Source organism: Schistocerca cancellata, chromosome 1 (genome assembly GCF_023864275.1).
Source record: "Schistocerca cancellata isolate TAMUIC-IGC-003103 chromosome 1, iqSchCanc2.1, whole genome shotgun sequence".
In the NCBI taxonomy this organism is placed as follows: Eukaryota; Metazoa; Arthropoda; class Insecta; order Orthoptera; family Acrididae; genus Schistocerca; species Schistocerca cancellata.
In genome coordinates, this window is record NC_064626.1 from 30539613 (window position 1) to 30564262 (window position 24650).

A 24650-nucleotide genomic window follows, 5' to 3' on the forward strand; every position below is an offset into this window, starting at 1 on the left:
AACGTACTTTAAAATCATTCTCCCTTACCAAATACATCATTCAAAGCTCTCATAGTATCACAATGGTTCCGAAAAAATATGAAAGTTCACACAGTACAGACAGAATACAATTTCGTAAGTGTGAAGTTACCCAACGGTGTAATTACGTAAACATGTGTCACTGACATAGTAAAAAGATGTTTGTTTCTCTGTTAAATGATCAGATAGCTGTGTAATTTATGTGTTAGAGAAATATGGTACCGATGTGTTAAATTGTATAAGCAGTACCATATTAGCTAGGGCTCCTTGTGCTTGCCAAACACATGGTACACAAAGTAAGCGTGTACCCCCCTGAGGTTATTGTAATTATACCCTCAGCTGTTACAGATTACAGCAATGGAATGAAATGTATCACGAAAAACTTTCTTTGTAATTCAAAAATCTTTAAAAATAAATGTTTTAAGTACAAAATTAATCACTCAAATACGTGTCCTGTAGCGCTAAATATGCGTCTTGCTGTAAGATAATCTCTGGGAAGTGTCGTAGTTATTGTCCTCCGAAAGCTAAGTTCTGCAGAAGTCAATGTACTTACCTCATGATACACAAAAGTGAAATGCATTGAGTATAGATAACTTAGTTATTACGCTTATTGCCGTGATGAGGAAAGGACTGTGCTGTAACGTATTGTTGTGCTACAGAAAAGGCTGTCTCCTTGTAGCTATACCACAAAAGTTACTATTAAAACATGTTTTACTTTCCAGAAGAATTCAGAAAAAACTGTGCAGATATAAAACAGAAACAACGCAAAAGCAACATTGTAAAGTGTCGCTCATTAGTAGCGTCGTGATAAAATCGTGTAGCTGTCACATAAACTAACCACTGTGTCATCTGGTATTTCACAGAAAGTACTTTAAATCCAGACTGTATTTTCAAGTGAACCAAAATGTTGCATTAAAATCTCATTAGCAGTACCAGATATAATGTTATTTTTCTCGGAGCCAGCCGGCGCACGTGTATGCCTGCGGTGCGAGTCATTGTCTATTTCTTTGTTGCCGCGCGTCGTTACTGGGATTTGGCGGCCTAACTTCCACAAATTCGCCTTGCCGAGAGGGCCCAACTCTGTTTGAAGGTCGCCAGTTCTGATGGAATTCAGGTCTGTCGTTTTGTCGGTAGATTCCATAGTTTCTTTCGTGTTGGTCACGTGGTGGAGAATTTCTCCCTGAATCATAACTGCGCGCTGAACTGTTGCGTCTGAAATTATTCTGTCTCCCTTGATAATAATAGTTCTGAATACCATATTGTCTGTTTCTATGGTTATCTCTGTCATATTCATTACTACAGAAATGCGATCTTTCTCAGTAACTATTTCTCTGCCAGTGGTTGTCATATGGGTGGTGTCTGTTTTGATCACGATTTGTGTGATGGGAATAGCCTTGTCGCGTCCAGTTATCGTTCCTGTCGTCACAGAATTGTGACGGATGTGACCTGTAGTGATTGTTTTCCTGTTTTCGCATCCCGCGACTGTCTGTGTCAATTTCTAATTCTTGTAAGAGTCCCTGAAAAGCTTCAATGTCGTCTTTGCAACGTCCTGCCAAAATAATATGCCGTAAATGTTCAGGTAATTTGATTAAGCAAATGCGGATGAGTTCTGAGGGGCTGTATCGGTTTGACAGGTACTGATTCTTGTGCAACATGTCTTCAAAATATTTCACAAGACTGGAAAATTCAGATTGTTCGAAGTGTTCCATCATTATGATGCTATGTTTTACCCGGTCTTGTGTAGCTTGAGACCAATATGCTGAGAGGAAGGCATGATAAAAATCTCCTTCACTGTGACAATCGTGAATGACCGATCGCATTCTTACACCTGGTTCATTCTCTAAGTAGCCACACATAAATTCTAACCTGTGCTCCAATGACCAGTTGGGAGGGAAACAATGAGAGAATTGATGGAGCCACGCTTGTGGATGAATGTCGTTGGCAGAATTCTTAAACGTTTTGAATTTACGTGTAGTAATGAACAGCTTATAGTCAAAATCATCGTGTCGGCGACTAGCATGTCGGTCACTGTTACGTCGTGTCGGCACTTCCGTCTCAAAATTCGGTGCACATTGCCAATTTCTATCATAACTTCCGAAATGCCCTGTGTTATTATTTTGTGGCTGTTCCGTATTTCTAAGTCCCTCTTCCCATATTGGTGCGCGAGTGTCCTCTGAAATACGTAATTCTTGTATTACCTGTGTCAGCTGTTCTTATACTTCCCGGATTTCTCTTTGGTGTTGCGTATTAATTTGATTCTGATTTTGTTTGAATTTCCTAATTTGTTCGCACTCTTCTGTGTCATTAAAGACTACTGGTTTTGTGTCATTCAGATTATCATCTACCTTCATAGATAAATTATTTAGCTGATCCGAAAGTTCAACTACTTTCTCTGATAATGAACTAATTTCCCCCATGTGTCTTTCTACTGTGTCCTTTAAGTTATCCTGAGTTTTTGCAAGTTGCTTAACCGAATCGGTAGATGCAACTGAGTCCATTTTAGCTTGCAAGGTCTCATGATTTTCATGAACAGTAGTCTGCAGTTATTTTATGGCTGCTTCGTGATTCTGTAACGCATTCTGATGACGCGAAAAAATAGGTTGGAAATGCTCACAAATTTGTGTTTTTACGTCATTACAGACCTTATGACATTTCGATTCGATGTTATGTAACTCAGTAGTTAAATCTTCACGTGTTTGTTCAAGTGTGGTGTCTAACTTTTGAAGATTTTGTTCCATTGTGTCTAACTTCTGAAGATTTTGTTCCATTGTGTCTAACTTCTGAAGCTTTTGCTGTGTTTGTCTCTGATTTTGTTCCATTGTATCTAACTTTTGAAGCTTTTGCTGTGTTTGTCTCTGATTTTGTTCCATTGTGGCTAACTTTTGAAGATTTTGTCCCATTTGTTTCTGATTTTGTTCAAGCGTTGTGTCTAACTTTTGTAGCCTTTGTCCCATTTGTTGCATTAACTGTAATAATAATGCACTGGTGTCTGAAACATGTTCCTCAGTGCTTTTCGGCAGTGAATTTGCACCGGCAACATTCACATTTTGACAAGCGGAAAATGTGTCTTGACTCATTTGAGAAAACGGTGAGGACGCAAAACCTGAATCTACAGTATTTGCAAAATTGTGTCCTATCATTTCGGATTCCTGAGGCGAGCTGTTGCCGACCGATCGATCAATAATGCTTCCCTGTTCACTACCTGTTTCACAGCCTACGCCATTGTTTGACACCCGCTCCATTTCCCTATGCACAGTTACCAAATTACTACTTTGAATATTAGTTAATTCATTACATGGTGGGGCCAACACACTGCTTTCGTCTTCACTGTCATTTCTCAGTTTACTTTGGAGCCGAGTGTTACGTTTTTCACACGCCATTATTGTCACAATATTTCACACGATAACACAGAAAAGCACAATTTGAATAGCAAAAATAAGAGAACACATTAACATAGCACTGAAAATAATATCTAGTTAATTGCAGCTGCGAAGTACTTGGTGCAAGTCTACATGCATGCCACAACTGTTTTACAGTTCACAACCAGCTGCCGCTCTACAATGGCTGACAACAATGCAAACTAGCCACAGACTGCACACAGCACAGCCAGTGATTTTCATATAGAGCGCTACATAACTTTGACAATAAGAAAATATAAACAGCCTACTTACACTTTGTTAATTCGTCATTGTGAGGGATCGACGGAAGCAACAAAGAAGGAATAGTGCATCCGAAAGGAGATACTCGCCTCCCAATAGAAGATCCTTTCGTTGCCATAGAAACGTCCCTCGATTTAGAAGGAGAAGGCATAGAACGTATAGTATTTCATAGCGACACTATTTCTGTCATAATTCGTCAATGTGAGTGATGGAGGGATGCAATAAAGAAGGAATAGTGCATCCGAAAAGAGATACTCGCCTCCCAATATAAGATCCTGTCGTGTCATAGAAACGTTCCTCGATTTAGAAAAAGAAGGCATAGAACCTATAGTGTTTCATAGCGACGCAATTCTGTATTAATTCGTCATTGTGAGGGATCGACGGGTGCAATAGAGAAGGAATAGTGCCTCAGAAAAGAGATACTCGCCCCCCAATATAAGATCCGGTCGTTACCATAGAAAAGTTCTTCGGTTTAGAAAGAGAAGGCATAGAACCTATAGTATTTCATAGCGACGAAATTTCTGTGTTAATTAGTTATTGTGAGGAATCGACGGATGCAATAAAGAAGGAATAGAGGAACCGAAATGAGATACTCGTCTCCCAATAGAAGAACCTGTCGTTGCCATAGAAACGTTCCTCGATTTAGAAAGAGAAGGCATAGAACCTATAGTACATCATAGCGACGCAATATCTGTGTTAATTCGTCATTGTGAGAGATCGACGGATGCAATAAAGAAGGAATAGTGCATCCGATAAGAGATACTAGCCTCCCAATATAACACACTGTCGTTGAAATAGAAACGTTCGTCGATTGAGAAAGAGAAAGCATAGAACCTATCGTATTTCATTGCGACGAAATTTCTGTGTTAATTCGTCATTGTGAGGGATCGACGGAAGGAATAAAGAAGGAATAGTGCATCCGAAAAGTGATACTCACCCTCCAATATAAGATCCTGTCGTTGCCATAGAAATGTTCCTCGATTTAGAAAGAGAAGGCATAGAAATTACAGTATATCTAGGCGACGCAATTTCTGTGTTAATTAGTTATGGTGAGGGATCGACGAATGCAATAAAGAAGGAATAGTACATCCGAAAAAAAGATACTCGCCTCCCAATAGAAGATCCTGTCGTTGCCATAGAAACATTCCTCGATTTAGAAAGAGTAGGCATACAACCTATAGTATTTCATAGCGAAGCAATTTATGTGTTAATAAGTCATTGTGAGGGATCGACGGATGCATTAGAGAATGAATAGTGCCTCCGAAAAGAGATACTCGCCTCCCAATATAAGATCCTGTCGTTGCCATAGAGACGTTCGTCGATTTAGAAAGACAAGGCATAGAACCTAAGGTATTTCATAGCGACGATATTTCTGTGTTAATTCGTCATTGTGAGGGATCGACGGATGCAATGAAGAAGGAATAGTGCATCCGAAAAGCGATACAAGACTCCCAATAGATGATCCTGTCGTTGGCAAACATCGTCCCTCGATTTAGAAAGAGAAGACATAGAACCTATAGTATTTCGCAGCGACGCAATATCTGTGTTAATTCGTCATTATGAGGGATCGACGGATGCAATAAAGAAGGAATAGTGCATTCGAATAGAGAAACTCGCAACCCAATTTAAAACCCTGTCGTTGCCATAGATACGTTCTTCGATTTAGAGAGAGAAGGCATAGAACCTATAGTATTTGATAGCGACGCAATTTCTGTGTTAATTCGTAATTGTGTGGGACCGACGGATGCAATAAAGAAGGAATAGCGCATTCGAAAAGAGATACTTGCCTCCCAATAAAAGATCCTATCGTTGCCACAGAAACGTTCCTCGATTTAGAAAGGGAAGTTATAGAACCTATAGTATGTCATAGCGACGCAATTTCTGTGTTAATTCGTCATTGTGAGCGATCGACGGGTGCAATAAACAACACAACGAACCGCTCATGGACAGCACCAAACTTCGAACAGCGACATGTCGTAACTAGACTTTCTATTCACGGCTTTCATCATCTAATCTGCAAAAACAAAACTTATCACGACCCAACCGCAACATGTGTATGTGAACTGTGTAACGAAGCCTGTGAACGATATCACATAGAACTGTGCAGTAAAAGAGTGAAATCGATAAATGAATATGTAAAAATGTAAAATGTAAATGTAAAATGTTAAACTGTATATGGCTATTTGGCTGCAATTTTATTAAATAAAATAAACAAGGAATAGTGCATCCGAAAATAAATACTCGCCTCCCCATATAAGATCATGTCGTTGCCATCGAAACGTTCCTCGATTCAGAAAGCGAAGGCATAGAATCTTTCGTATTTCATAGCGAAGCAATTTCTGTGTTAATGCGTCATTGTGAGGGAACGACGGATGCAGTAAAGAAGGAATAGTGCATCCGAAAAGAGATACTCGCCCTCCAATATAAGATCCTGTCGTTGCCATACAAACGTTCCTGGATATAGAAAGAGGAGACATAGAACCTATAGTATTTCATAGCGACGCAATTTCTGTGTTAATTCGTCATAGTAAGAGATCGACGGATCCAATAAAGAAGGAATTGTGCATCCAAAAAGAGATACTCGCCTCTTAATAGAAGATCCTGTCGTTTCCATTGAAACGTTCCTCGATTTAGAAAGAGAAGTCATAGAACCCATGGTATTTCATAGCGACGCAATCCCTGTGTTAAATCGTCATTGTGAGGGATCGACGGATGCAATAAAGAACGAAAAGTGCATCCGAAAAGAGATACTCGCCTCCCAATAGAAGATCCTGTCGTTGCCATAGAAACGCTGCTCGATTTAGAAAGAGAAGGCATTGAACCTATTGTGTTTCATAGCGACCCACTTTCTGTGTTAATTCGTCATTGGGAGGGATCGACGGATGTAATAAAGAAGGAATAGTGCATCCGAAAAGAGATACTCGCCCTCCAGTATAAAATCCTCTCGTTGCCATAGAAACGTTCCTCGATTTAGAAACAGAGGGCATAGAACGTATAGTATTTCATAGCGACGAAATTTCTGTGTTACTTCGTCATTGTGTGGGATCGAAGGATGCTATTAAGAAGGAATAGTGCATCCGAAAAGAGATAATCGCCTCCCAATTGAAGAATCCTGTCGTTGCAATAGAAACGTTCCCCCATTAAGAAAGAGAGAGCATAAAACCTATTGTATTTCATAGCGACGCAATTTCTGTGTTAATTCCATATAGTGAGGACTCGACGGATGCAACAAAGGAGGAGTAATGCATCCGAAAGGAGATACTCGCCTCCCAATAGAAGATCCTGTCGTTGTCATGGAAACGTTCCTCGATTTAGAAAGAGAAGGCATAGCACCTATAGTGTTTCATAGCGACGCAATTCTGTATTAATTCGTCATTTTGAGGTATCGACGGATGCAATAAAGAAGGAATAGTGCATCCGAAAAGAGATACTCGCCCTGAAATATAAGATCCAGTCGTTGCCTTAGAAACGTTCCTCGATTTAGATAGAGAAAGCATAGAACCTATAGTATTTCATAGCGACGCAATTTCTGTGTTAATTCGTTATTGTGAGGAATCGAAGGATGTAATAAAGAAGGAATAGTGGAACCGAAAAGAGATACTCGCCTCCCAATAGAAGAAACTGTCGTTGCCATAGAAACGTTCCTCGATTTAGAAAGAGAAGGCATAGCACCTATAGTGTTTCATAGCGACGCAATTCTGTATTAATTCGTCATTTTGAGGTATCGACGGATGCAATAAAGAAGGAATAGTGCATCCGAAAAGAGATACTCGCCCTGAAATATAAGATCCAGTCGTTGCCTTAGAAACGTTCCCCGATTTAGATAGAGAAAGCATAGAACCTATAGTATTTCATAGCGACGCAATTTCTGTGTTAATTCGTTATTGTGAGGAATCGAAGGATGCAATGAAGAAGGAATATTGCATCCCAAAAGAGGTAATCGCCTCCCAATAGAAGATCCTGACTTTGGCAATGATATGTCCCTCGATTTAGAAAGAGAAGTCATAGAACCTATAGTATTTCATAGCGACGCAATCTCTGTGTTACTTCGTCATTGAGAGGGATCGACGGATGCAATAAAGAAGGGATAGTGCATCCGAAAAGAGATACTCGCCTCCCAATATAAGATCCTGTCGTTGCCATAGATACTTTCCTCGATTTAGAAAGAGAAGGCATAGAACCTATAGTATTTCATAGCGACGCAATTTCTGTGTTTTATCGCCAATGTGAGGGATCGACGGATGCAATGAAGAAGAAATAGTGCATCCAAAAAGAGATACTCGCCTCCCAATATAAGATCCTGTCGTTGCCATTGAAACGTTCCTCGATTTAGAAAGAGAAGGCCTTGAATCTGTAGTATTTCATTGCGACGCAATTTCTGTGTTAATTCGTCATTGTGAGGGATCGACGGATGCAATTAAGTAGGAATAGAGGAACCGAAAAGAGATACACGCCTCCCAATAGAAGAACCGGTCGTTGCCGTAGAAACGTTCCTCGATTTAGAAAGAGAAGGCATAGAACTTATAGTATATCATAGCGACGCAATTTCTGTGTTAATTCGTCATTGTGAGAGATTGACGGATGCAATAAAGAAGGAATAGTGCATCCGAAAAGATAAACGCCTCCCAATAGAAGACCCTGTCGTTAGCAATGAAACGTTCCTCGATTTAGAAAGAGAAGACATAGAACCGATAGTATTTCATGGCGACGCAATTTGTGTGTCAATTCGTCATTGTGAGGGATCGACGGATGCAATAAAGCAGGAATGGTGCATCCGAAAAGAGATACTCGCCTCCAAGTATAAGACACTCTCGTCGCCATAGAAACGTTCGTCGATTTAGAAAGGGAAGGCATAGAACCTATCGTATGTCATTGCGACGAAATTTCTGTGTTAATGCGTCATTGAGAGGGATCGCCGGATCCAATAAAGTAGGAATAGTGCATCCGAAAAGAGATACTCACCCTCCAATATAAGATATTGTCGTTGCCATAGAAATGTTCCTCGATTTAGAAAGAGAAGGCATAGAAATTACAGTATATCATAGCGACGCAATTACTGTGTTAATTCGTAATTGTGAGGGATCGACGGATGTAATAAAGAAGGAATAGTGCATCCGAAAAGAGATAATCGCCCTCCAATATAAGATCCTCTCGTTGCCATAGAAAAGTTCCCCGATTTAGAAAGAGAAGGCATAGAACCCACAGTATTTCATTGCGACGCTATTTCTGTGTTAATTCGTCATTGTAAGGAATCGACGCATGCAATAAAGAAGGAATTGTGCATCCAAAAAGATATACTCGCCTCTCAATAGAAGATCCTATCGTTTCCATTGAAACGTTCCTCGATTTAGAAAGAGAGGTCATAGAACCCATTGTATCTCATAGCGACGCAATCTCCGTGTTAATTCGTCATTGCGAGGGATCGACGGATGCAATAAAGAAGGAATAGTGCATCCGAAAAGAGATACTCGCCTCCCAATAGAAGATCCTGTCGTTGCCATAGAAACGTTCCTCGATTTAGAAAGAGATGGCATAGAACCTATAGTGCGTCATAGCGACCCAATTTCTGTGTTAATTCGTCATTGTGAGGAATCGACGGATGTAATAAAGAAGGAATAGTGCATCCGAAAAAAGATAATGGCCCTCCAATATAAGATTTTGTCGTTGCCATAGAAACGTTCCTCGATTTAGAAACAGAGTGCATAGAACATATAGTATTTCATAGCGACGCAATTTCTGTGTTACTTCGTCATTGTGTGGGATCGAAGGATGCAATTATGAAGGAATAGTGCATCCGAAAAGAGATAATCGCCTCCTAATAGAAGATCCTGTCGTTGCAATAGAAACGTTCGTCCATTATGAAAGAGAAGGCATAGAACCTATTGTATTTCATAGCGACGCAATTACTGTGTTAATTCCATATTGTGGGGAATCGACGGATGCAACAAAGAAGGAATAATGCATCTGAAAGGAGATACTCGCCACCCATTAGAAGATCCTGTCGTTGTCATAGAAATGTTTCTCGATTTAGAAAGAGAAGGCACAGAACCAATAGTGTTTCATAGCGACGCAATTCTGTATTAATTCGTCATTGTGAGGGATCGACGGATGCAATAAAGAAGGAATAGTGCATCCGAAAAGAGATACTTGCCTCCCAATGGAAGATCCTATCGGTGACTTAGAAACGATCCTCAATTTAGAAACTGATGGCATTGAACGTATAGTATGTCATAGCGACGCAATTTCTGTGTTAATTCGTCATTATGAGGGATCGACGGATGCAATAAGGAAGGAATAGTGCATCCGAAAAGAGATACTCGCCTCCAAATACAAGATCCTGTCGTTGCCATAGATACGTTCCTCGATTTAGAAAGAGAAGGCATAGAACCTATAGTATTTCATAGCGACGCAATTTCTGTGTTAATTCGTCATTGTGAGGGATCGATGGATGCCATAAAGAAGGAATAGTGCATCCGAAAAGAAATACTCGACTCCCAATAGAAAATCCTGTCGTTGCCGTAGAAATGTTCCTCGATTTAGAGAGAGAAGGCATAGAACCTATAGTATTTCATAACGACGCAATTTCTGTGTTATATCGTCATTGTGAGGTATCGATGGACGCAATGAAGCAGAAATAGTGCATTCAAAAAGAGATACTCGCCTCCCAATATAAGATCCTGTCGTTGCCATTGAATGTTCCTCGATTTAGAAAGATAAGGCATTGTATCTGTAGTATTTCATAGCGACGCAATTACTGTGATAATTCGTCATTGTGAGGGATCGACGGATGCAATAAAGAAGGAATAGTGCATCTCAAAAAGATACTCACCTCCCAATAGAAGATCCTGTCGTTGCCATAGAAACGTTCCTCGTTTTAGAAACAGAAATCATAGAACCTATAGTATTTCATAGCGACGCAATTTCTGTGTTAATTCGTCATTGTGAGACATCGACGGATGCAACAAAGAAGGAATAGTGCATCCGAAATGAGATACTTGCCTCCCAAAATAAGATCCTGTCGTTGCCATAGGAACGTTGCTTGATTTAGAAAGAGAAGGCACAGAACCCATAGTATTTCATGGCGACGCAATTTATGTGTTAATTCGTCATTGTGAGGGATCGACGGATGCAACAAAGATGGAATAGTGCATCCGAAAAGAGATACTTGCCTCCCAAAATCAGATCCTGTTGTTGCCATAGAAACGTTCCTCGATTTAGAAAGAGAAGGCACAGAACCTATAGTATTTCATAGGGACGTAATGTCTGTGTTAATTCGTCATTGTGAGGGATCGACGAATGCAATAAGGAAGGAATAGTGCATCCCAAAAGAGATACTCGCCTCCCAATATAAGAATCTGACAATGCCATAGAAACATTCCTCGATTTAGAAAGAGAGGGCATAGAACCTATAGTATTTCATAGCGACGCAATTTCTGTGTTAATTCGTCATTGTGAGGGATCGACGGATGCAATAAAGAAGAAATAGTGCATCCGAAAAGAGATACTCGCCTCCCAAAATTAGATCCTTTCGTTGCCATTGAAACGTTTCTCGATTTAGAAAGAGAAGGCATTGAACCTATAGTATTTCATAGCGACGCAAATTCTGTGTTAATTCGTCATTGTGTGGGATCGACGGATGCAATAAAGAAGGAATAGTGCATTCGAAAAGAGATACTCGCCTCCAAATATATGGTACTGTCGTTGCCATAGAAGCGTTCCTCGATTTAAAAACAGAAGGCATAGAATGTATAGTATTTCATAGCGACGCAATTTCTGTGTTAATTCGTCATTGTGAGGGATCGACGGACGCAATAAAGAAGAAATAATGCATCCGAAAAGAGATACTCGCCTCCCAAAATTAGATCCTGTCGTTGACATGGAAACGTTCCACGATTTAGAAAGAGAAGGCATTGAACCTATAGTATTTCATAGCGACGCAAATTCTATGTTAATTCGTCATTGTGAGGGATCGACGGAAGCAATAAAGAAGGAATAGTGCATTCGAAAAGAGATACTCGCCTCCCAATAGAAGATCCTGTCGTTGCCATAGTAACGTTCCTCGATTTAGAAAGAAAAGGCATAGAACCTATAGTATTTCATAGCGACCCATTTTTTGTGTTAATTCGTCATTGTGATGGATCGACGGATGCAATAAAGAAGGAATAGTGCATGCGAAAAAAGACACTCGCCTCCCAATAGAAGATCCAGTCGTTGCCATCGAAAGGTTCCTCGATTTAGAAAGAGAAGGCTTAGAACCAATACTATTTCATGGCGACACAATTTGTGTGTTAATTCGTCATTGTGAGGGATCGACGGATGCAATAAAGTAGGAATAGTGCATCCGAAAAGAGATACTCTCTTCCCAATATAAGATCCTGTCATTGCCATAGAAATGTTCTTCGATTTGAGAGACGGCATAGAACGTATAGTATTTCACAGCGACGCAATTTATGTGTTAATTAGTCATTGTGAGGGATCGACGGATGCAATACAGAAGGAATAGCGCATCCGGAAAGAGATAATCGCCTCCCAATAGAAGATCCTGTCGTTGCCATAGAAACGTACCTCGATTTAGAAAGAGAAGCATAGAACCTATTGTATTTCATAGCGACGCAATTTCAGTGTTAATTCGTCATTGTGAGGAATCGACGGATGCAATAAAGGAGGAATAGTGCATCCGAAAAGAGATACTCGCCTCCCACTATAAGATCCTGTCGTCGCCATTGAAACGTTTTTTGATATAGAAAGAGAAATCATAGGACCTATAGTATTTCATAGCGACGCACTTTCTGTGTTAATTCGTCGTTGTGAGGGATCGACGGATGCAATAAAGAAGGAATAATACATCTAAAAGGAGATACTCGAGTCCCAATAGAAGATAGTGTCGTTGCCATAGAAACGTTCCTCCAATTAGAAAGAGAAGGCATAGAACCTATGGTATTTCATAGCGACGCAATTTCAGTGTTAATTCGTCATTGTGAGGGATCGACGGATGCAATAAAGAAGGAATAGTTCATCCGAAAAGAGATACTCGCCTCCCAATAAAAGATACATTTTGTTGCCATAGAACGTTCCTCGATTTAGAAAGAGAAGGCATAGCACCTATAGTATTTCATACCGACGCAATTTCTGTGTTAATTAGTCATTGTGAGGGATCGACGGTTGCAATAAAGAAGGAATAGTGCATCCGAAAAGAGATACTCGTCTCCCAATAGAAGATTGTGTCGTTGCCATAGAAACGTTCATCGATTTAGAAAGAGAAGCATGGAACCTATAGTGTTTCATAGCGACGCAATCCCTGTGTTAAATCGTCATTGTGAGGGATCGACGGATGCAATAAAGAACGAAAAGTGCATCCGAAAAGAGATACTCGCCTCCCAATAGAAGATCCTGTCGTCGCCATAGAAACGCTCCTCGATTTAGAAAGAGAAGGCATTGAACCTATTGTGTTTCATAGCGACCCACTTTCTGTGTTAATTCGTCATTGGGAGGGATCGACGGATGTAATAAAGAAGGAATAGTGCATCCGAAAAGAGATACTCGCCCTCCAGTATAAAATCCTCTCGTTGCCATAGAAACGTTCCTCAATTTAGAAACAGAGGGCATAGAACGTATAGTATTTCATAGCGACGAAATTTCTGTGTTACTTCGTCATTGTGTGGGATCGAAGGATGCTATTAAGAAGGAATAGTGCATCCGAAAAGAGATAATCGCCTCCCAATTGAAGAATCCTGTCGTTGCAATAGAAACGTTCCCCCATTAAGAAAGAGAGAGCATAAAACCTATTGTATTTCATAGCGACGCAATTTCTGTGTTAATTCCATATAGTGAGGACTCGACGGATGCAACAAAGGAGGAGTAATGCATCCGAAAGGAGATACTCGCCTCCCAATAGAAGATCCTGTCGTTGTCATGGAAACGTTCCTCGATTTAGAAAGAGAAGGCATAGCACCTATAGTGTTTCATAGCGACGCAATTCTGTATTAATTCGTCATTTTGAGGTATCGACGGATGCAATAAAGAAGGAATAGTGCATCCGAAAAGAGATACTCGCCCTGAAATATAAGATCCAGTCGTTGCCTTAGAAACGTTCCTCGATTTAGATAGAGAAAGCATAGAACCTATAGTATTTCATAGCGACGCAATTTCTGTGTTAATTCGTTATTGTGAGGAATCGAAGGATGTAATAAAGAAGGAATAGTGGAACCGAAAAGAGATACTCGCCTCCCAATAGAAGAAACTGTCGTTGCCATAGAAACGTTCCTCGATTTAGAAAGAGAAGGCATAGCACCTATAGTGTTTCATAGCGACGCAATTCTGTATTAATTCGTCATTTTGAGGTATCGACGGATGCAATAAAGAAGGAATAGTGCATCCGAAAAGAGATACTCGCCCTGAAATATAAGATCCAGTCGTTGCCTTAGAAACGTTCCTCGATTTAGATAGAGAAAGCATAGAACCTATAGTATTTCATAGCGACGCAATTTCTGTGTTAATTCGTTATTGTGAGGAATCGAAGGATGTAATAAAGAAGGAATAGTGGAACCGAAAAGAGATACTCGCCTCCCAATAGAAGAACCTGTCGTTGCCATAGAAACGTTCCTCGATTTAGAAAGAGAAGGCATAGAACCTATAGTATTTCATAGCGACGCAATTTCTGTGTTCATTCGTCATTGTGAGGGATCGACGAATGCAATGAAGAAGGAATATTGCATCCCAAAAGAGGTAATCGCCTCCCAATAGAAGATCCTGACTTTGGCAATGATATGTCCCTCGATTTAGAAAGAGAAGTCATAGAACCTATAGTATTTCATAGCGACGCAATCTCTGTGTTACTTCGTCATTGAGAGGGATCGACGGATGCAATAAAGAAGGGATAGTGCATCCGAAAAGAGATACTCGCCTCCCAATATAAGATCCTGTCGTTGCCATAGATACTTTCCTCGATTTAGAAAGAGAAGGCATAGAACCTATAGTATTTCATAGCGACGCAATTTCTGTGTTTTATCGCCAATGTGAGGGATCGACGGATGCAATGAAGAAGAAATAGTGCATCCAAAAAGAGATACTCGCCTCCCAATATAAGATCCTGTCGTTGCCATTGAAACGTTCCTCGATTTAGAAAGAGAAGGCCTTGAATCTGTAGTATTTCATTGCGACGCAATTTCTGTGTTAATTCGTCATTGTGAGGGATCGACGGATGCAATTAAGTAGGAATAGAGGAACCGAAAAGAGATACACGCCTCCCAATAGAAGAACCGGTCGTTGCCGTAGAAACGTTCCTCGATTTAGAAAGAGAAGGCATAGAACTTATAGTATATCATAGCGACGCAATTTCTGTGTTAATTCGTCATTGTGAGAGATTGACGGATGCAATAAAGAAGGAATAGTGCATCCGAAAAGATAAACGCCTCCCAATAGAAGACCCTGTCGTTAGCAATGAAACGTTCCTCGATTTAGAAAGAGAAGACATAGAACCGATAGTATTTCATGGCGACGCAATTTGTGTGTCAATTCGTCATTGTGAGGGATCGACGGATGCAATAAAGCAGGAATGGTGCATCCGAAAAGAGATACTCGCCTCCAAGTATAAGACACTCTCGTCGCCATAGAAACGTTCGTCGATTTAGAAAGGGAAGGCATAGAACCTATCGTATGTCATTGCGACGAAATTTCTGTGTTAATGCGTCATTGAGAGGGATCGCCGGATCCAATAAAGTAGGAATAGTGCATCCGAAAAGAGATACTCACCCTCCAATATAAGATATTGTCGTTGCCATAGAAATGTTCCTCGATTTAGAAAGAGAAGGCATAGAAATTACAGTATATCATAGCGACGCAATTACTGTGTTAATTCGTAATTGTGAGGGATCGACGGATGTAATAAAGAAGGAATAGTGCATCCGAAAAGAGATAATCGCCCTCCAATATAAGATCCTCTCGTTGCCATAGAAAAGTTCCCCGATTTAGAAAGAGAAGGCATAGAACCCACAGTATTTCATTGCGACGCTATTTCTGTGTTAATTCGTCATTGTAAGGAATCGACGCATGCAATAAAGAAGGAATTGTGCATCCAAAAAGATATACTCGCCTCTCAATAGAAGATCCTATCGTTTCCATTGAAACGTTCCTCGATTTAGAAAGAGAGGTCATAGAACCCATTGTATCTCATAGCGACGCAATCTCCGTGTTAATTCGTCATTGCGAGGGATCGACGGATGCAATAAAGAAGGAATAGTGCATCCGAAAAGAGATACTCGCCTCCCAATAGAAGATCCTGTCGTTGCCATAGAAACGTTCCTCGATTTAGAAAGAGATGGCATAGAACCTATAGTGTTTCATAGCGACCCAATTTCTGTGTTAATTCGTCATTGTGAGGAATCGACGGATGTAATAAAGAAGGAATAGTGCATCCGAAAAAAGATAATGGCCCTCCAATATAAGATTTTGTCGTTGCCATAGAAACGTTCCTCGATTTAGAAACAGAGTGCATAGAACATATAGTATTTCATAGCGACGCAATTTCTGTGTTACTTCGTCATTGTGTGGGATCGAAGGATGCAATTATGAAGGAATAGTGCATCCGAAAAGAGATAATCGCCTCCTAATAGAAGATCCTGTCGTTGCAATAGAAACGTTCGTCCATTATGAAAGAGAAGGCATAGAACCTATTGTATTTCATAGCGACGCAATTTCTGTGTTAATTCCATATTGTGGGGAATCGACGGATGCAACAAAGAAGGAATAATGCATCTGAAAGGAGATACTCGCCACCCATTAGAAGATCCTGTCGTTGTCATAGAAATGTTTCTCGATTTAGAAAGAGAAGGCATAGAACCAATAGTGTTTCATAGCGACGCAATTCTGTATTAATTCGTCATTGTGAGGGATCGACGGATGCAATAAAGAAGGAATAGTGCATCCGAAAAGAGATACTTGCCTCCCAATGGAAGATCCTATCGGTGACTTAGAAACGATCCTCAATTTAGAAACTGATGGCATTGAACGTATAGTATGTCATAGCGACGCAATTTCTGTGTTAATTCGTCATTATGAGGGATCGACGGATGCAATAAGGAAGGAATAGTGCATCCGAAAAGAGATACTCGCCTCCAAATACAAGATCCTGTCGTTGCCATAGATACGTTCCTCGATTTAGAAAGAGAAGGCATAGAACCTATAGTATTTCATAGCGACGCAATTTCTGTGTTAATTCGTCATTGTGAGGGATCGATGGATGCCATAAAGAAGGAATAGTGCATCCGAAAAGAAATACTCGACTCCCAATAGAAAATCCTGTCGTTGCCGTAGAAATGTTCCTCGATTTAGAGAGAGAAGGCATAGAACCTATAGTATTTCATAACGACGCAATTTCTGTGTTATATCGTCATTGTGAGGTATCGATGGACGCAATGAAGCAGAAATAGTGCATTCAAAAAGAGATACTCGCCTCCCAATATAAGATCCTGTCGTTGCCATTGAATGTTCCTCGATTTAGAAAGATAAGGCATTGTATCTGTAGTATTTCATAGCGACGCAATTACTGTGATAATTCGTCATTGTGAGGGATCGACGGATGCAATAAAGAAAGAATAGTGCATCTCAAAAAGATACTCACCTCCCAATAGAAGATCCTGTCGTTGCCATAGAAACGTTCCTCGTTTTAGAAACAGAAATCATAGAACCTATAGTATTTCATAGCGACGCAATTTCTGTGTTAATTCGTCATTGTGAGACATCGACGGATGCAACAAAGAAGGAATAGTGCATCCGAAATGAGATACTTGCCTCCCAAAATAAGATCCTGTCGTTGCCATAGGAACGTTGCTTGATTTAGAAAGAGAAGGCACAGAACCCATAGTATTTCATGGCGACGCAATTTATGTGTTAATTCGTCATTGTGAGGGATCGACGGATGCAACAAAGATGGAATAGTGCATCCGAAAAGAGATACTTGCCTCCCAAAATCAGATCCTGTTGTTGCCATAGAAACGTTCCTCGATTTAGAAAGAGAAGGCACAGAACCTATAGTATTTCATAGGGACGTAATTTCTGTGTTAATTCGTCATTGTGAGGGATCGACGAATGCAATAAGGAAGGAATAGTGCATCCCAAAAGAGATACTCGCCTCCCAATATAAGAATCTGACAATGCCATAGAAACATTCCTCGATTTAGAAAGAGAGGGCATAGAACCTATAGTATTTCATAGCGACGCAATTTCTGTGTTAATTCGTCATTGTGAGGGATCGACGGATGCAATAAAGAAGAAATAGTGCATCCGAAAAGAGATACTCGCCTCCCAAAATTAGATCCTTTCGTTGCCATTGAAACGTTTCTCGATTTAGAAAGAGAAGGCATTGAACCTATAGTATTTCATAGCGACGCAAATTCTGTGTTAATTCGTCATTGTGTGGGATCGACGGATGCAATAAAGAAGGAATAGTGCATTCGAAAAGAGATACTCTCTTCCCAATATAAGATCCTGTCATTGCCATAGAAATGTTCTTCGATTTGAGAGACGGCATAGAACGTATAGTATTTCACAGCGACGCAATTTATGTGTTAATTAGTCATTGTGAGGGATCGACGGATGCAATACAGAAGGAATAGCGCATCCGGAAAGAGATAATCGCCTCCCAATAGAAGATCCTGTCGTTGCCATAGAAACGTACCTCGATTTAGAAAGAGAAGCATAGAACCTATTGTATTTCATAGCGACGCAATTTCAGTGTTAATTCGTCATTGTGAGGAATCGACGGATGCAATAAAGGAGGAATAGTGCATCCGAAAAGAGATACTCGCCTCCCACTATAAGATCCTGTCGTCGCCATTGAAACGTTTTTTGATATAGAAAGAGAAATCATAGGACCTATAGTATTTCATAGCGACGCACTTTCTGTGTTAATTCGTCGTTGTGAGGGATCGACGGATGCAATAAAGAAGGAATAATACATCTAAAAGGAGATACTCGAGTCCCAATAGAAGATAGTGTCGTTGCCATAGAAACGTTCCTCCAATTAGAAAGAGAAGGCATAGAACCTATAGTATTTCATAGCGACGCAATTTCAGTGTTAATTCGTCATTGTGAGGGATCGACGGATGCAATAAAGAAGGAATAGTTCATCCGAAAAGAGATACTCGCCTCCCAATACAAGATACATTTTGTTGCCATAGAGCGTTCCTCGATTTAGAAAGAGAAGGCACAGAACCTATAGTATTTCATACCGACGCAATTTCTGTGTTAATTAGTCATTGTGAGGGATCAACGGTTGCAATAAAGAAGGAATAGTGCATCCGAAAAGAGATACTCGTCTCCCAATAGAAGATTGTGTCGTTGCCATAGAAACGTTCATCGATTTAGAAAGAGAAGCATGGAACCTATAGTGTTTCATAGCGACGCAATATCTGTGTTAATTCGTCATTGTGAGTGATCGACAGATGCAATAAAGAAGGAAAAGTGCATCCGAAAAGAGATACTCGCCTCCTAATATAAGATCCTGGCCTTGCCATAGCAATATTCCTTGATTTTGAAAGAGAAGACATAGAACCTATAATATTTCATAGCGACGCAATTTCTGTGTTAATACGTCATTGTGTGGGATCGACGGATGCAATAAAGAAGGAATAGCGCATCCGAAAAGAGATACTCGCCTCCCAATATAAGAACCTGTCGTTGCCATAGAAACGTTCCTCGATTTAGAACGAGAAGTCATAGATCCTATATTATTTCATAGCGACGCAATTTCTGTGTTGATTCGTCATAGTGAGGGATCGACGGATGCAATACAGATGGAATAGTGCATCCGAAAAGAGATACTCGCCTCCCAATATAAGATCCTGTCATTGGCATAGGAACGTTTCTCGATTTAGAAAGAGAAGGCATAGAACCTACAGTAATTCATAGCGACGCAATTTCTGTGTTAATTCGTCATTGTCAGGGATCGACGGATGCTATAAAGAAGGAATAGTGCATCCGAAAAAAGATACTTGCCTCCCAATATAAGATCCTGTCGTTGCCATAGAAACGTTCCTCGATTTAGAAAGATAAGGTTTAGAACCTACAGTATATCATAGTGACGCACATTCTGTGTTAATTAGTCATTGTGAGGGATCGACGGATGTAATAAAGAAGGAATAGTGCATCCGAAAAGAGATACTCGCCTCCCAATAGAAAATTGTGTCGTTGCCATAGAAACGTTCCTCGATTTAGAAAGAGAAGTCATGGAACCTATAGTGTTTCATAGCGACGCAATTTTTGTGTTAATTCGTCATTGTGAGTGATCGACGGATGCAATAAAGAAGGAATAGTGATTCTGAAAAGAGAACTCGCCTCCCAATATAAGATCCAGTCGTTGCCATAGAAACGTTCCTCGATTTAGAAAGCGAAGGAATAGAACCTATAGTTTTTCTTAACGACATTATTTCTGTGATAAGTCGTCAATGTGAGTGATGCAGGGATGCAATAAAGAAGGAATTGAGCATCCGAAAAGAAATACTCGCCTCCCAATATAAGATTTCGTCGATGTAATATAAACGTTCCTCGATTTAGATAGAGAAGGCATAGAACCTATAGTGTTTCATAGCGTCGCAATTCTGTATTAGTTCGTCATTGTGAGGGATCTATGGATGCAATAGAGAAGGAATAGTGCATCCGAAAGGAGATACTCACCCTTCAATATAAGATCCTGTCGTTGCCATAGAGATGTTCCTCGATTTAGTAAGAGAAGGCATAGAACCTACAGTATATCATAGCGACGCCATTTCTGTGTTAATTCCATATTGTGAAGGATCGACGGATGCAACAAAGAAGGAATAGTGCATCCGAAAGGAGATACTTGCCTCCCAATAGAAGATCCTTTCGTTGCCATAGAAACGTTCCTCGATTTAGAAAGAGATGGCATAGAACCTATAGTAATTCATAGCGACGCAATTTCTGTGTTAATTCGTCATTGTGAGGGATCGACGGAAACAATGAAGAAGGAATAGTGCATCCGAAATGAGATAGTCGCCTCCCAATAGAAGATCCTGTCGTTGGCAAACAAACGTCGCTCGACTTAGAAAGAGAAGACATAGAACCCATAGTATTTCATAGCGTCGCAATTTCTGTGTTAATTCTTCATTGTGAGGTATCGACGGATGCAATAATGAAGAAATTATGCTTCCGATAAGAGATACTCGCCTCTTAATATATGATCCTGGCGTTGCAATAGATACGTTCCTCGATTTAGATGAAGGCATAGAACCTATAGTATTTCATAGCGACACAATTTCTGTTTCAATTTGTCATTGTGAGGGATCGACGGATGCAATAAAGAAGAAATAGTGCATCCGAAAAGAAATACTCGAAACCCAATAGAAGATCCTGTCGTTGCCATAGAAACGTTCCTCGATTTAGAAAGAGAAGGCATAGAACCTATAGTATCTCGTAGCGACGCAATTTCTGTGTTAATTCGTCATAGTAAGGGATCGACGGAAGCAATAAAGAGGGAATTGTGCATCCAAAAAGAGATACTCGCCTCTCAATAGAAGATCCTGTCGTTGCCATAGAAACGTTCCTCGATTTAGAAAGAGAAGGCTATAACCCATAGTATTTCACAGCGACGCAATTTCTGTGATAATTCGTCATTGTGAGGGATCGACGAATGCAATAGAAAAAGGAATAGTGCATCCGAAAAGAGATACTCGCCTCCTAATATAAGATTCTGTCATTGCCATAGCAACATTCCTCGATTTTGAAAGAGAACGCATAGAACCTATAGTATTTGATAGCGACGCAATTTCTGTGTTAATACGTCATTGTGAGGGATCGACGGATGCAATAAAGAAGGAATAGTGCATCCGAAAAGAGATACTCGCCTCCCAATATAAGATCCTATCATTGGCATAGGAACGTTCCTCGGTTTAGGAAGAGAAGGCATAGAACCTACAGTATTTCATAGCGACGCAATTTCTGTGTTATTTCGTCATTGTGAGGGATCGACTGATGCAATAAAGAAGGAATAGTGCATTCGAAAAGAGATACTCGCCTCCCAATAGAAGATCATGTCGTTGCCATAGAAACGTTCCTCGATTTAGAAAGAGAAGGCATAGAACCTATAGTATTTCACCCAAATTCTGTGTTAATTCGTCATTGTGAGGGATCGACGGATGCAATAAAGAAGGAATAGTGCACCCGAAAACAGATACTCGGCTACCAATAGATGATCCTGTCGTTGCCATAGAAACGTTTCTTGATTTAGAAAGAGAAGGCGTAGAACCTATAGTATTTCATAGCGACGCTATTTCTGTGTTAATTCATCGTTGTGAGGGATCGACGGGTGCCATAAAGAAGGAATAGTGCATCCGAAAAGAGATACTCGCCTCGCAATAGAAGATGCTGTCGTTGCCATAGAAACGTTCCTCGACTTAGAAAGAGAAGGCATAGACCCTATAGTATTTCATAGCGATGTAATTTCTGTGTTAATTCCATATTGTGAGGGATCAACGGATGCAATAAAGAAGGAATATTGCATCCAAAAAGAGATACTCGCCTCCCAATAGAAGATGCTGTCGTTGCCATAGAAACGTTCCTCGATTTAGAAAGAGAAGGCATAGAACCTATCGTATTTCATTGCGACGCAATTTCTGTGTTAATTCGTCATTGTGAGGGATCGACGGATGCAATAAAGAAGGAATAGTGCATCGGAAAAGAGATACTCACCCTCCAATATAAGATCCTGTCTTTGCCATAGATATGTTTCTCGATTTAGTAAGAGAAGTCATAGAACCTACAGTATATCACAGCGACGCAAGTTCTGTGTTAATTCGTCATTGTGAGGGATCGACGAATGCTATAAAAAAGGAATAGTCCATCCGAAAAGAGGTACTCGCCTCCCAATAGAAGATCCTGTCGTTGCCATAGAAACATTAATCGATTTAGAAAGAGAAGGCATAGATCCTATAGTAATTCATAGCGACGCAATTTCTGTGTCAATTCGTCATTGTGAGGGATCGACGGAAGCAATGAAGAAGGAATAGTGCATCCGAAAAGAGATAGTCGCTTCCCAATAGAAGATCCTGTCGTTGGCAAACAAACGTCCTTCGATTTAGAAAGAGAAGACATAGAACCCATAGTATTTCATAGCGACGCAATTTCTGTGTTAATTCGTCATTGTGAGGGATCGACGGATGCAATAAAGAAGGAATAGTACATCCAAAATGAGATAGTCGCCTCCCAATAGAAGATCCTGTCGTTGCCATAGAAACGTTCCTCGATTTAGAAAGAGAGAGCCTTGATCCCATAGTATTTCGTAGTGACGCAATTTCTGTGTTAATTCGTCATTGTGAGGGATCGACGGATGCGATAAAGAAGGAATAGCGCATCCGAAAAGAGATACTCGCCTCTCAATATCAGATCCTGTCATTGCCATAGAAACGTTCCTCGATTCAGAAAGAGAAGGCATAGAATCTATCTTTTTTCATAGCGAAGCAATTTCTGTGTTTATTCGTCATTGTGAGGGATCGACGGATGCAGTAATGTAGGAATAGTGTATCCGAAAAGAGATACTCGCCTTCCAATATAAGATCCTGTCGTTGCCATACAAACGTTCCTGTATATAGAAAGAAGAGGCATAGAACTTATAGTATTTCATAGGGACGCAATTTCTCTGTTAATTCGTCATTGTAAGGGATCGACGGATGCAATAAAGAAGGGATAGTACATCCAAAAAGAGATAGTCGCCTCCCAATATAAGATCCTGTCGTTGTCATAGTAACGTTCCTCGATTTAGAAAGAGAAAGCTAAGACCCATAGTATTTCAGAGCGACGCATTTTCTGTGTTAATTCGTCATTGTGAGTGATCGACGGATGCGATAAAGAAGGAATAGCGCATCCGAAAGGAGATACTCGCCTCCCAATAGAAGATCCTGTCGTTGCCATAGAAACGTTCTTCGATTTAGAAAGAGAAGGCATAGAACCTATAGTATTTCATAGCGACGCACTTTCTGTGTTAATTCGTCATTGTGAGGGATTGACGGATGCAACAAAGAAGGAATAGTGCATCCGAAAGGAGATATTCGCCTCCCAATAGAAGATCCTTTCGTTGCCCTAGAACCGACCCTCGATTTAGAAAGAGAAGGCATAGAACCTATAGTATTTCATAGCGACCCTATTTCTGTGATAATTCGATAATGTGAGTCATGGAGGGAAGCAATAAAGAAGGAATAGTGCATCCGAAAAGAGATACTCGCCCTCCAATATAAGATCCTGTCGTTGTCATAGTAACGTTCCTCGATTTAGAAAGAGAAGGCATAGAACCTATAGTGTTTCATAGCGACGCAATTCTGTAATAATTCGTCATTGTGAGGGATCGACGGATGCAATCAAGAAGGAATAGTGCATCCGAAAAGTAATACTCGCCCCCAATGTAAGATCCAGTCGTTGCCATAGAAACGTTCCTCGATTTAGAAAGAGTTGGCATAGAGCCTATGGTATTTCATAGCGACGCAAATTCTGTGTTAATACGTTATTGTGAGGAATCGACGGATGTAACAAAGAAGGAATAGTGGGACCGAAAAGAGATACTCGCCTCCCAATAGAAGATCCTTTCGTTGCCATATAAACGTTCCTCGATTTAGAAAGAGAAGGCATAGAACCTATAGTATTTCATAGCGACTTAATATCTGTGTTAATTGGTCATTGTGAGGGATCGACGGATGCATTAAAGAAGGAATAGTGCCTCCGAAAAGAGATACTCGCCTCACAATATAAGATCCTGTCTTTGCCATTGCAACGTTCCTCGATTTAGTGAGAGGAGGCATAGAACCTATAGTATTTCATAACGACGCAATTTCTGTGTTACTCCGTCATTGTGAGGAATCGACGAATGCAATAAAGAAAGAATAGTGCATCCGAAAAGAGATACTCGCTTCCCAGTAGAAGATCCTGTCGTTGCCATAGAAACGTTACTCGATTTAGAAAGAGAAGGCATAG